The sequence below is a fragment of the Ictidomys tridecemlineatus genome, chromosome 3 (assembly GCF_052094955.1).
Source record: "Ictidomys tridecemlineatus isolate mIctTri1 chromosome 3, mIctTri1.hap1, whole genome shotgun sequence".
Classification (NCBI taxonomy): Eukaryota; Metazoa; Chordata; class Mammalia; order Rodentia; family Sciuridae; genus Ictidomys; species Ictidomys tridecemlineatus.
The window spans coordinates 66,138,467-66,151,760 of NC_135479.1; the positions used below are offsets into that span (position 1 = coordinate 66,138,467).

The 13,294-nt window shown below is 56.5% G+C and overlaps 1 long non-coding RNA gene across 1 annotated transcript; it reads right to left on the minus strand.

Moving 5' to 3' along the window:
- Nucleotides 1-2,472: 2,472 nt before the first annotated feature.
- On the minus strand, nt 2,473-4,100 carry LOC144376214 (uncharacterized). Its single transcript, XR_013436443.1, has 2 exons — nt 3,781-4,100; nt 2,473-2,862 (listed from the first exon to the last, which is right to left on the minus strand). It is a non-coding gene; the product is annotated as an uncharacterized LOC144376214 (long non-coding RNA).
- Nucleotides 4,101-13,294: the final 9,194 nt, after the last annotated feature.

Consider the following 13,294-nt stretch of genomic DNA (forward strand, 5'->3'; position numbering starts at 1 on the left):
TGCAAAATTTCTGGGGGAATAAGATAAAAATTTAGGATAAAAAAAGATATCTACTAAGTCTCAAAGGAACTGCTCAGGAGCCAGGAGAAGCAGGGACCAGAGCTGTTAAGTCTTGAGCCACATGCCCTTGGAGCATGCCCTGTGGAAAGAGGAAGCTCAGAGCTCCACCCTGGGCCACCTGCAGTCCAGCCCCAGCTACAGCCCTCTATAGCATCGCCCCGGCCCCAGGTGGGACTTCTCATCTAGAGAGCCCACATTCTCCCCTGAATGGGTATCTACTTCCTGAATAAACCTCTGTTTATTTAGAAAATCATGCAAAAAATACAAATAAATAATGATACTCCTGCCAGGTGTGGTGGTCACATTGATAATCCCAAACAGGAGGCTGAAGCAGGAGGCTCACAAGTTCAAGGCCAGCCTGGGCAACTTAGTTAGACCTCTGTTTCACAATGAAATGAAAAGGGCGGGGTACAGCTCGGTGGCTCGCACTCCCTAGCCTGCGCAGGTCTGGGCTCATCCCCAGCATACGACCTCCCTGTGATCTGCTGGGCATTGCTCTTAGTGCTAACGGACTTTCATGCTTTTCTTTTATGACATGGATCAAAAGGATGCATTTACGCAAAGACCCTCTCCTAGTCGGAACCTGGGCTGAGCCTGGTGTCACTCTTCTGCTTGGCTGTGGACAACCCACCAACACCATCTCTCATCTTGCAGTTTGGGAAGAGAGGCACAGAGAGGTCAGGTTGCCTGGGCACAGCTTGCAAAGAGCTGGGCCTTTGCTTGGCCAGGCCTGGGTCTGTTGTGTAGAGTCCTCAGCCTTGTCCCTCACCAGGAGGCCACTGTCTTTTCCGGGAACCTTCTGGGTCACCTGCTTCAGGGCCTCTAGCTTCCTGTGTGCCCACCTCTGGGAGCCTGGGGAGCCAGAGCCTGCGCCATGTCTAGCAAGAACAGGTGGCCAACCCAGTGCCAGGCAGAGGGCCAGCAGGAGTGCAGGGCGGCAGTGGGGCCGAGGGTGGCCCCCTGGAGGCCACCTCAGCATGTCTGTGCCTTCTGCAGATGAGCATCAGGGACACAGCTCCAAGCCGCACCCGAGACTCTAGAGCAACAGCCACAGTCACAAAACTCTAGCAGTCACACCTGACAAGTGCCAGCCTGAACCCGGCCCAGGCAGGTGAAGCCCGGGGTCAGGGGTGCTCCAGCAGGGCCTCAGGGCCCCTCCTGGGTACCACGGTGACGGGGGCAGGCAGGAGTTACAGTCCCCTCGAATTCCCGGTGATCCTTTTGGCCTCTGGGTAGGGGCCAAGAATGAGCGAGGAGGTCAGAAGGGCATCTCACTCCTACTCCGTCTGCCTCGAGCTCCAAGCTGGCTCTGACAGTCTTTCTCATGCAGACCGCCCATCCCATGGACAGGCGGACAGACTGAGGGCACAGGAGGAGAGCCCCCTCTTCCTCCTGGCCCCGAGCTAGTGCCACACTGGGGAAAGTGCCAACTGCAGTCCAGTCTTATCTGACAGCTGCGTCAATGAAAGGTCTTCTGTGCCTCCAGTCATCGGAACTCTCTGGAAGTCAAGAAAGCTCGTTCCCCATAAGGAAAAGTCTAGGCAGTTGGCCAGGCTCAGAACCTCTAGCCCTGCCATCATTCTAGCACTGGACAGGCTCAGCAGCCTGGGGGTGGTCAGAAGCTGCAGGGGTCCTGTGGGCACCTCTTGCAGTCCGAGTAGCCCCAGTCGAGACGAGGTGCAGGCAGCTCCCCTGCTGAGGCTACTTGCTCTCAAGTGCACCTGGGGCCTCTGAGAACAACAGTCCTGACTGGACTATTCCCATACACCGTTGTTGTGAATATTTATAAATTTTTAGTTGTAGATGGACCCAATACCTTTATTTTAATGTGGTGCTGAGTATCAAACCCAGTGCCTCACACATGCTAGGCAAGCGCTCCACCACTGAGCTATGGCCCTAGCTCCTCTTTATAAATCTTTTTAAAACTTTGGAAAGTTTTCAATAGACTACTTGGGGACTCTGCACAGCAGGGGCCAGCTGCCACCCAGGAGCACTGCACTTGGGAAAAAGAAACTATCCAAAATATTATGCAGCCATGAAAAAGGATGACTAACCACCGCAGGGCAATACAGAGGAGTCTTGGAAACACACAATGGTTTGAGGAATCTCTATGTAGGACAAGAACAGAGCTGGTAAATAAAGTTGGCGATGTGCTATTTGAATGGCAGTATTCCAAGGTGAGTGACTATGGGAGGTGAGACACACTGCTAGTTTCTGGGTTCTCAACAACAGATGGTATATCCTCTTCTTGTCTGTGCCCACTTCCCCCTGAGTGTGCCACTGTGTTTACTGTAAAACAGGTGTTATATTAGAGCAGTGGTCTAAAGACACAGAGAAGAACCAAATCCAGGACGTGATCTCGGGGCAGGTGGGTGGAGGAGGAAGGGGTTGGAGATGTGGGCTGGGTGGGAATTCCTTGGCTTGTGTCCTTGGCTGGTTTTCCTGTTTGCTCCTGAAACTCACACCCAGCCCCCAGCATTGTGCCTGTGAGGCCAACCAGGCAGAGGTCATCACCTACTTCCCTCTGGGTCAGTAGCAACTCCTCCCTTGCTCCTGCCCTAGAGCCTTTGACACCCTCCTGGGCCCTTACCACCTGTCCTCTGTGCACAGCTTCCTCCCAGGACCCGTGAGGCCCTCTGGGTGCTGCGCTGTCCTGCCTTGACGAACAGCTACAGGACTTAATATGGTCAGAGTGTCCATTACGCAATGCAGGTTCACTCTCACAGGATCAAGTCGTCTTTAAAATTGTTTTCAGTATCTGAGCTTCTGAGCTGGCTGAGGACACCATCGTGGTCATGGGCTCTGCAAGAAAAGACAGTGAGTCAGGTTCCCCCAGCACCCCAGGACCCAAGGACAGTCTGCTGCCCCTGCCTCACCTCACCATGACCCCAGGAGCCCACACACAGGCAGCTCCCCAGCACCCCTGCAGCTGCAATGGCCACCTGAGCCCACGGGAAGGTGGGACACCCCCCCCGGCCCATTTCCCTGTAGGAAAATACAGTAATCCCCCCACTCTCCCAAGGAACCCCAGAAAGTTCATTGCCAGCTGAGCCACCAGGTCACTTGCAAGGCCCTTCAGGAGCCAGCTCTGGGCAGGACACCTGGGTGCCAAGAGTGACTGTCCCTTTCTGCACTAGAGAAGGCAGACCCCAGTGCTCCCCAGTGCCTGCTCTGAAGAGTGGTCAGCAGTGCTGGTGAGTGGGTCCAGGGGCTGGGGTCCAGGCCTGCTTGGAGACAGAGGGAAAGGAGGGAGCAGCTCAGGTAGGTGGTGGCTGCAGGCAAGAAGCTGTGATCTGAAGTGAGAAGCTGTGACGTTGAGAACTGAGGTGGCCTGCCTCCGAGTTACACTGTCAGAAGAGACTTGGGCTCAGAGGAGCTGACAGGCTTTGCCTAGCTGGGAATGTGCACCTCGGACTGCGACTCCTGGATCTGAGGCCCACGTACAAGCTCAGTGTGATGCTGAGTGGCGGCAGGTAGTGAGTGGCATTTTGCAGGTGCTCATCCATGTATGCCGAATCCAACCCAGGAAGTGGGCAGCTCAGGCACCCATTCACAGATGAAGAGACAGAGGCTCAGAGATGACCTCCTGTGCTCCAAGGTGGCGGGGAGATAGTGCCAGAGCAAGGCAGGGAACCCCAGAATCTGGACCACCAGTTGCTGCCCAAGCCTCCCCGCCCCCCAGGTTCCAAGGATGCCACGGAATGAGATGCAGAAACCTACCCACACATACGACGTGCAGGGGCACTAGAGTGGGCATGGGAGCTTCACTGTCTTCACTCCTACTAGAAAGAGGCGAGACGTGGGAAGACAGACTTCAGGACGGTCTCTGCACGAACCTGCTAATGCCACAAACACTTTCAAAATGCCATCAAGAGCCAGGAGGATTGCCCAAGATAAAGGAGACTGCCACCCACTGCAGTAATGGGAACAGTCCAGGCCAGCATCGGTGAGGTCAGGAAAGGACAGCAGTGTGCAGCAGGCCACAGGCTCCTGTCCTGGGCCAGCGTCCTGCCTGCTGGGCAGTCAGGGAAGCTGGCAGCCACAGCTGGCTCCAAGTAGTGGGGAGGTAGAAGCATCAGACCCAGGACCAAGGTGCTTCCTGGAGGCCAGTGCCTGGGTCATGCTGCTGGTCGGGAAGGGCAGGAGGGGCTGACCGAGAAGAGTGGCCAGCCCTTCCCAGCTCTCTGCACACTGATGGCACACGCAGTCTAGCTCTGCAGCCAGCTCTCTGTGGAAATGCTTTCAATTCTTGTGTTGCTGGCTCAAATAGTTCATATATTAGCAAAAACAACAACAAAAAAAAATCATGCCAAAATTAAAGTGTCTGTGAATCTTAATTGTTTTCAGTTGCAAGGACTTAGGAACTCTCCAGGGTTTGATGAGCAGGCTTGGCCTGCTGAGATGGGGAGTGAAGGAGATCTCTCGGGGAGGCCGAGCTGGGGCCTCCACGAGGCAGTCACAAAACTCCAGCAAGTTCCGGCCTCTGTCAGCCACTTGGTAGGGGTGGTGCCAGGAATCCCCCTCTGTGGTGAGGAAACTGGGGCTCAGGCAGACTCAGAGATTTGCCTGAGTCCACCCAGCTAATAAACGGCAGAGCTGGGTCCCCACCAAGCCAAAGCACACTCCTGACCCACCCACCCAACAGTCCAGGTACCACTGCCCGGAGCTGCCCTCACTGGAGTAGACAGAAGCAGACGGAGGCAGCGGGACCCAGGAGATCACGTGTCTATGGTGAGACTTCCAGAGGGGAGATGGAGCCAGACACAGGCTCCCACCACCACTCCCTGATCCCTGCCGTGGGCAGGACCGCTCAGGCACCTCCTCCTGCAGGAAGGACACCCTCGCCAGGGAAAAGGAAACCCACTCCAGATTCTCTTGCGTGGAATGGCAAGTGAGGAGAACTGAAGCGCTCGGCACTCCTCTGAACACTGTTCCGGTGGTGGAAGGACAGACTGCACCTGGAGGAGAGGGGCCCAGAGTACCTTCGCAGCTGCCCCCAGCTGCCACCAGAGGAAGCGCACAGCCCTGCGTGGCAGGTGAGAGGAGGTACTTGCACCTCTGCCCCGTCTGCCTCGGGAGGACAGGAGAAGTCAGATCCTGGCCAATCTGTGGCCCTCAGGCTCTGGGTGTCCTCCCTCGGACATCACTTTCTCACCTGCAGGACAGAGGTGACACCTACGTCTAACAGTGTCACCTCAGAGAGGTGCAGCAACAGAGGCAGAGATGCTTCCCGAGGCGGAAGGGTATGCAGAGCACCTACTGCGCTGTGGCAGGGCCTGGAGTCAGGACAGCCTGCCCAGAGCATCGTGTGGCCACAGCAGGCTGCAGAAACACAGCGTACATGAGCCTGGTAGACAGGAGAACTGGCCGCAACTCAGGAAGGCCACCACCAAAGTCTCTCAAAACCATGGCCCCAGCCTTCCAAGGTAGCAGGTCTGCTTCCCGAAGCCTTGCCACACGGCATGACGCCACCTGCCACTCACTGTAGCACCTTCTTACCACAAGACACTGGAAATACACACACACACACACACACACACACACACACACACACACAGAGAGAGAGAGAGAGAGAGAGAGAGAGAGAGAGAGAGAGAGAGAGAGAGAGAGACAGGAACAGGGCATCCTGGAGTGGAGTGGGAGGGCAGAGGGCAACTCTAGGTTTCAGAGCAGAACCTGTGTGCTGGTGTGAGTGAAACTTTTTACACTGTGGCTAAGAGGCCAGTAGGTGGGGAACATAACACAGGGCTCTGGGACGCTACTCTCACTGCAAGTTCTGAATTTGGGTCTTGTGGACGCACTACAGAGTCAAGAAATAAATTCTTGCAAAAGGGTGCCACTCAACCTGCAGTGCTGCCCTGTCTCAGAGGTGGGATGGAGCCCAGAGCCAGCAGACTTTGGACTCAAACACCCGGTGTGCTCCCAGCAGCCCAGGGTCTCCACCACCTCGGTCCCCTCTCACGGGGAGACACCAACCCCATGGTCACTGTCAGGGTGAGTGAAACACACCCAGTGTCGGTGATTTCAGAGCTCTCCACAAAAGCTCATTCCACAGTCAGGACTCTAACTGCAAGACCCAGTAGGGCCCTCGGTGGAGCATGAGCCTTCAGAAGCTGGAGGACCCCGAAAGGCAGGTTCAGAAGTCGCAAGATCTGTTTGTTCAGCAAACACAGAGCTCTTTGGGTCAAAGGAATACAGGTGTGTCCCTCCTCCTGGGTCACTTCTGCCAATCCGCGGGCTGAGATCAGCACGATTCTCCACACGCTCCCCAGGGGCTCCCCTTAGTCCACTGGGCAAAAATCTGAGAGGAGACCAAAGTCAGGGGATTCAAGAAACTTGGGTGGAATGTGGATTCTAGAACCACTTGGACATTCCTGGGCACCCACAAAGATCTACTGAAGTGGAATCCATGGGAAGGACCAGCACTATCCTCCTAGGTGGGGAGGGGTCCCACTGTCTTACTAGGTCGGGAGGTGACCCACTGTCCTCCTAGGTGAGGAGATGTCCCAGTGCCCACTAGGTGGGGAGGTGTCCCATGGTCCTCCTAGCTAGGGAGGTGTCCCACTGTCCTTCTAGGTGAGGAAGTGTCCCACTGTCCTAAAAGGTCGAGAGATGTCCCACTGTCCTCCTAGGTGGGGACATATCCCACTGTCCTCCTAGGTGGGGAGGTGTCCCACTATCCTCCTAGGTGGGGATGGGTCCAACTGTCCTCCTAGGTGGAGAGGTATCCAACTGTCTTTCTAGGTGAGGACATGTCCCACTGTCCTCCTAGAAGAGGAGGAGTTTCACTGTCCCCCTAGGCGAGGAGGTGTCCCACTTTCCACCTAGGTGGGGATGTGTCCCACTGTCCTCCTAGGTGGGGAGTTTCACATAGACCTCCTAGGTGGAGACATGTCCCACTGTCCTCCTAGGTAGGGAGGTGTCCCACTGTCCTCCTAGGTGGGGAGTTGTTCCACTGTCCTTCTAGGTGGAGAGGTGTCCCACTGTCCTCCTAGGTGGGAAGGTGTCCCACTGTCCTCCTAGGTGGGGAGGTGTCCCACTGTCCTCCTAGGTGGGGATGTTTCCACTGTCCTCATAGGTGGGGCCGTGTCCCACGGTCCTCCTAGGTGGGGCCGTGTCCCACTGTGCTCCTAGGTGAGAAGGTGTTCCACTGTCCCCCTGGGTGAGGACGTGTCCTACTGTCCTCCTAGGTGGGGAGATGTCCCACATTGCTCCTAGGTGTGGACATGTCCCACTGTCCTCCTAGGTGGGGAGATGTCCCACATTCCTCCTAGGTGGGGACATGTCCCACTGTCCTCCTAGGTGGGGAGGTGTCCCACTGTCCTCCTAGGTGGGTAGGTGTCCCGCTGTCCTCCTAGGTGGGGAGATGGCACACTGTCCTCCTAGGTGGAGAGGTGTCCCACTGACCTCCTAGGTGGGGAGATGTCCCACTGACCTCCTGGGTGGGGAGATATCCCACTGTCCTCCTGGGTGAGGAGATGTCCCACTGTCCTCCTAGGTGGGGACGTGTCCCACAGTCCTTTTAGGTGGGGAGATGTCACACTGACCTCCTAGGTGGAGACATGTCCCACTGTGCTCCTAGGTGGGGACGTGTCCCACTGTCCTCCTAGGTGGGGACATGTCCCACTGTCGTCCTAGGTGGGAAGATGTCCCACATTCCTCCTAGGTGGGGACATGTCCCACTGTCCTCCTAGGGGGGGAGGTGTCCCACTGTCCTCCTAGGTGGGGAGGTGTCCCGCTGTCCTCCTAGGTGGGGAGATGGCACACTGTCCTCCTAGGTGGAGAGGTGTCCCACTGACCTCCTAGGTGGGGAGATGTCCCACTGTTCTCCTGGGTGAAGAGATGTCCCACTGTCCTCCTAGGTGAGGAGATGTCCCACTTTCCTCCAAGGTAAAGACGTGTCCCACTGTCCATTTAGGTGGGGAGATGTCACACTGACATCCTAGGTGGAGACATGTCCCTCTGTGCTCCTAGGTGGGGAGGTGTCCCACTGTCCTCCTAGGTGGAGAGGTGTCCCACTGTCCTTCTAGGTAAGGACATGTCCGACTGTCCTCCTAGGTGAAGAAGTGTCCCACAGTACTCCGAGTTGAGGAGGTGTCCCACCATTTTTCTAGGTGGGGAGGTGTCCCACTGTCCTACTAGGTGGGAAGGTGTCCCACTTTTCTCCTAGGTGGGGAGGTGTCCCACTGATATCCTAGGTGGGGAGTAGTCCCACTGTCCTCGTGAGTGGGGAGATGTCCGACTGTCCTCCTAGGTGGAGAGATGTCCCACTGTCCTCCTAGGTGGAGACGTGTCCACTGTCCGCCTAGGTGGAAAGGGGTCACACTGACCTCCTAGGTGGAGACATGTCCCACTGTCCTCCTAGGTGGGGAAGTGTCCCACTGTCCTCCTAGGTGGGGAGATGTTCCACTGTGCTCGTAGGTGGGGACGTGTCCCACTGTCCTCCTAGGTGGGGAGGTGTCCTACTGTCCTTCTAGGTGGGGACGTATGCCACTGTCCTCCTAGGTAGGGACGAGTCACACTGTCCTCCTAGGTGGGGAGATGTCCCACTGTCCTCCTAGGTGGGGACATGTCCCACTGTTCTCTTAGATGGGGAGGTGTCCCACTCTCCTCCTAGGTAAAGAGGTGTCCCACTGTCCTCCTAGGTGAGGAGGTGTCCCACTGTCCTCCTAGGTGGGGAGTTGTCCCACAGTCCTCCCAGGTGGGGAGATGTCCCACTGTCCTCCTAGGTGGGGAGATTCACATAGACCTCCTAGGTGGAGACATGTCCCACTGTCCTCCTAGGTAGGGAGGTGTCCCACTGTCCTCCTAGGTGGGGAGTTGTCCCACATTCCTCCTAGGTGGGGAGATGTTCCACTGTCCTTCTAGGTGGAGAGGTGTCCCACTGTCCTCCTAGGTGGGAAGGTGTCCCACTGTCCTCCTAGGTGGGGATGTTTCCACTGTCCTCCTAGGTGGGCCCGTGTCCCACTGTGCTCCTAGGTGAGAAGGTGTTCCACTGTCCCCCTGGGTGAGGACGTGTCCCACTGTCCTCCTAGGTGGGGAGATGTCCCACATTCCTCCTAGGTGGAGACATGTCTCACTGTCCTCCTAGGTGGGGAGAAGTCCCACTGGCCTCCTAGGTGGGGAGATGTCCCACTGGCCTCCTAGGTGGAGAGGTGTCCCACTGACCTCCTAGGTGGAAAGATGTCCCACTGTCTTCCTGGGTGAGGAGATGTTCCACTGTCCTCTAGGTGGAGAGATGTCCCACTGTTCTCCTTTGTGGGGATGTGTCCCACTGTCCTGCAAGGTGGGGAGATGTCACACTGACCTCCTAGGTGGAGACATGTCCCACTGTGCTTCTAGGTGGGGACTTACCCACTGTCCTCCTACGTGGAGAGGTGTCCCACTGTCCTTATAGGTGGGAACGTGTCCTACTGTCCTCCTAGGTGAGAAAGTGTCCCACAGTACTTTTAGGTGTGGAGGTGTCCTACTGTCCTTTTAGGTGGGGAGCTCTCCCACTTTCCTCCTAGGTGGGGAGGTGTCCCACTGTGCTCCTAGGTGGGGAGGTATTCCCCTGCCTTCCTAGGTGAGGACGTGTCCCACTCTCCTCCTAGGTTGGGGGGTGTCTCACTTTCCTCCTAGTAGGGGAGGTGTCCCGCTGTCCTCCTATGTAGTTAGATATTCCCTTGTCCTCCTAGGTGGAGAGGTGTCCCACTGACCTCCTAGGTGGGGAGATGTCCCATTGTCTTCCTGGGTGGGGAGATGTTACACTGTCCTCCTAGGTGGGGAGGTGTCCCACTGTCCTCCTAGGTGGGGAGGTGTCCAACTGTCCTCCTAGTTGGGAAGGTGTCTCACTGAGCTCCTAGGTGTGGAGATGTCCCACTGTCCTCCAGAATGGGGAGATGTCCCACTGTCCTTCTAGGTGGGGAAATGTCCCACTGTCCTCCTAGGTGGAGACATGTCCACTGTCCTCCTAGGTGAGGAGATGTCACACTGACCTCCTAGGTGGAGACATGTCCCACTGTCCTCCTAGGTGGGGAGGTATCCCACTGTCCTCTTAGGTGGGGAGATGTCCCACATTCCTCCTAGGTGGGGAGATGTCCCACTGTCCTCCTAGGTGGAAAGTAGTCCCACTGGCCTCCTAGGTGGGGAGATGTCCCACATTCCTCCTAGGTGGGGAGATGTCCCACTGTCCTCCTAGGTGGAAAGTAGTCCCACTGGCCTCCTAGGTGGGGAGATGTCCCACTGACTTCCTAGGTGGAGAGGTGTTCCAGTGTCCTCCTAGGTGGGGAGGTGTCCCACTGTCCTCCTAGGTGGGGAGGTGTCCCACTGTCCTCCTAGGTGGGGACGTGTCCCACTGTCCTCCCAGGTGTGGACGTGTCCCACTGTCCTTCTAGGTGGGGAGATGTTCCACTGTGCTCCTAGTTGGGGATGTGTCCCACTGTCCTCATAGATGGGGAGGTGTTCTACTGTCCTTCTAGGTGGGGATGTATGCCAATGTCCGCCTAGGTGGGGAACGTGTCAAACTGTCCTTCTAGGTGAGGGGGTGTCCCACTGTCCCCCATGGTGAGGAGGTGTCCCACTGTCCTCCTAGGTGGGCAGATGTCCCACTCTCCTCCTAGGTGGGGACATGTACCACTCTCCTCCTAGGTTGGGACATGTCCCACTGTCCTCCTAGGTGTGGAGGTGTGCCACTGTCCTCCTAGGTGGGATGGTGTCTCATTCTCCTCCTAGTAGGGGAGGTGTCCCGCTGTCCTCTAGGTGGGGAGATGTCACACTCACCTCCTAGGTGAAGACATGTCTCACAGTCCTCCTAGGTGGGGAGGTGTCCCACTGTCCTCCAAGGTGGGGAGATGTCCCACATTACTCCTAGGTGGGAAATGTCCCACTGTCCTCCTAGGTGGGTAGATGTCCCACTGAACTCTAGGTTGGGAGATGTCCCACTGTCCTCCTAGGTGGAGAGGTGTTCCACTGTTTTCCTAGGTGGGGAGGTGTCCCACTGTCCTTCTAGGTGGGAATGTGTCCCACAGTCCTCCAATGTGGGGACGTGTCCCACTGTCCTCCTAGGTGGGGATATGTTCCACTGTGCTCCTGGTAGGGACGTTTCCCACTGTCCTCCTAGGTGGGGAGGTGTCCCACTGTCCTTCTAGGTGGGGATGTGTCCCACTGTCTTCCTAGGTGGGGACGTGTCCCAATATCCTCCTAGGTGAGGGGGTGTCCCACTGTCCGCCTAGGTGAGGAGGTGTCCCACTGTCTGTTGGGCTTTAAGTGTGCAGAGTTTAGCTCCCTCAGCCTGACACTTTGTAAGAAGCTGTGGCTGTGATTTAGGTCAGCTGAAGGCATGCCTCGCTAGGAGAAGGAAAAGTCCTCTTCCCCTTACCACAAGACACAAGCTTCTGCATGGTTTGGACTAGAGGAAGAAGCTTTCTGCATACTGGACCTGGGAACAGTACATTCAGGGATTAGATAATGTCTACAAAGAACTTTGGGAGGGTACTTATAAAATGAACAGGAACAATCTGAATTTAGCTCTGTGTACCCGCTTAGGCATGATATTTGGGCTATGTGGATTAAGTGTTACTGAAGAATTGCTTGCTTTGTTAGAAGAAGAATATAAAAGGAACTTGCAAATAAACATCAGCATGCAGTTGCAATTGCTGCCTTGGTTCTGCATCCCCTGTGTCCCGGTGATTTCGCGACCCTTACCCAGGGACCAGAAGGCACTAGATGTTCACAACTGTCGTCCGAGGTGGAGAGGTGTCCCACTGTCTTCCTACTTGTGGAGATGTCCCACTATCCTCCTAGGTGGGGACATGTCCCACTGTCCTCCTAGGTGGGGAGATGTTCCATTGTGCTCCTAGGTGGGGAGGTGTCCCAATGTCCTCCTAGGTGGAAAGGTGTCCACCTGTCCTTCTAGGGGGGACGTGTCCCACTGTCATTTTAGGTGAGGACGTGTTCCATTGTACTCCAAGGTGAGGAGGTGTCGAACTGTCCCCCTAGGCGAGGAGGTGTCCCACGGTACTCTTAGCTGGGGAGGTGTCCCACTGTCCTCCTTGGTGGGGAGATGTCCCACATTCCTCCTAGGTGAGGACATGTCCCACTGTCCTCCTAGGTGAGGACGTATCCCACTGTCCTCCTAGGTGAAGGGGTGATGCACTGTCCCCCTAGGTGAGGAGGTGTCCCAATGTCCTCCTAGGTGGGGCGATGTCCGACATTCCCCAGAGGTGGGGACATGTCTCACTGTGCTCCTAGGTGGGGAGGTGACCCACTGTCCTCCCAGGTGGGGAGGTGTCTCACTGTCCTCCTAGGAGGGGACGTGTCCCACTATCATCATAGGTAAAGACGTGTCCCACTGTCCTGCTAGGTGGGGAGGTATCCCACTGTCCTCATAGTTGAGGAGGTGTCTCACTCTCCTTCTAGTAGGGGAGGTGACCCGCTGTCCTCCTATGTGGGGAGGTGTTCCACTGTCCTCCTTGGTGTGTAGGTGTCCCACTGTCCTCCTAGGTGGGGAGGTGTCCCACTGTCCTCCTAGGTGGGGAGGTGACCCACTGTCCTCCTAGGTGGGGAGGTTTCCCACTGTCCTCCTAGATGGGGACATGTCCCACTGTCCTCGTAGGTGGGGAGATGACTCACTATCTTCCTAGATGGAAAGATGTCCCACTGTCCTCCTAGGTGGGAAGGTTTCCCACTGTCCTCCTAGGTGGGGACGTGTCCCACTGTTCTGCTAGGTGGGGAGGTGTCTCACTCTTCTCCTAGTAGGGGAGATGTCCTGCTGTCCTCTTAGGTGGGGAGATGTCGAACTGCTCTCCTAGGTGGAGAGGTGTCCCACTGACCTCCTAGGTGGGGAGATGTCCCACTGTCCTCCTTGGTGGGGACATGTCATACTGTCCTCCTAGGTGGGGAGATGACCCACTGTCCTCCTAGGTGGGGAGATGTCCCATTGTGCTCCTAGGTGGGGAGGTGTCCCACTGTCCTCCTGGGTGGGGACATGTCATACTGTCGTCCTAGGTGGGGAGGTGTCCCAGTGTCCTCCTAGGTGGGGAGGTGTCTCACTCTCCTCCTAGTAGGGTAGGTTACCCAGTGTCCTCCTAGGTGGGGAGGTGTCTCACTCTCCTCCTAGTAGGGTAGGTGTCCCGCTGTCCTCTTAGGTGGGGAGATGTCGAACTGTCCTCCTAGGTGAAGAGGTGTCCCACTGACCTCCTAGGTGAGGAGATATCCCACTGTCCTTCTGGGTGGGGAGATGTCCCACTGTCCT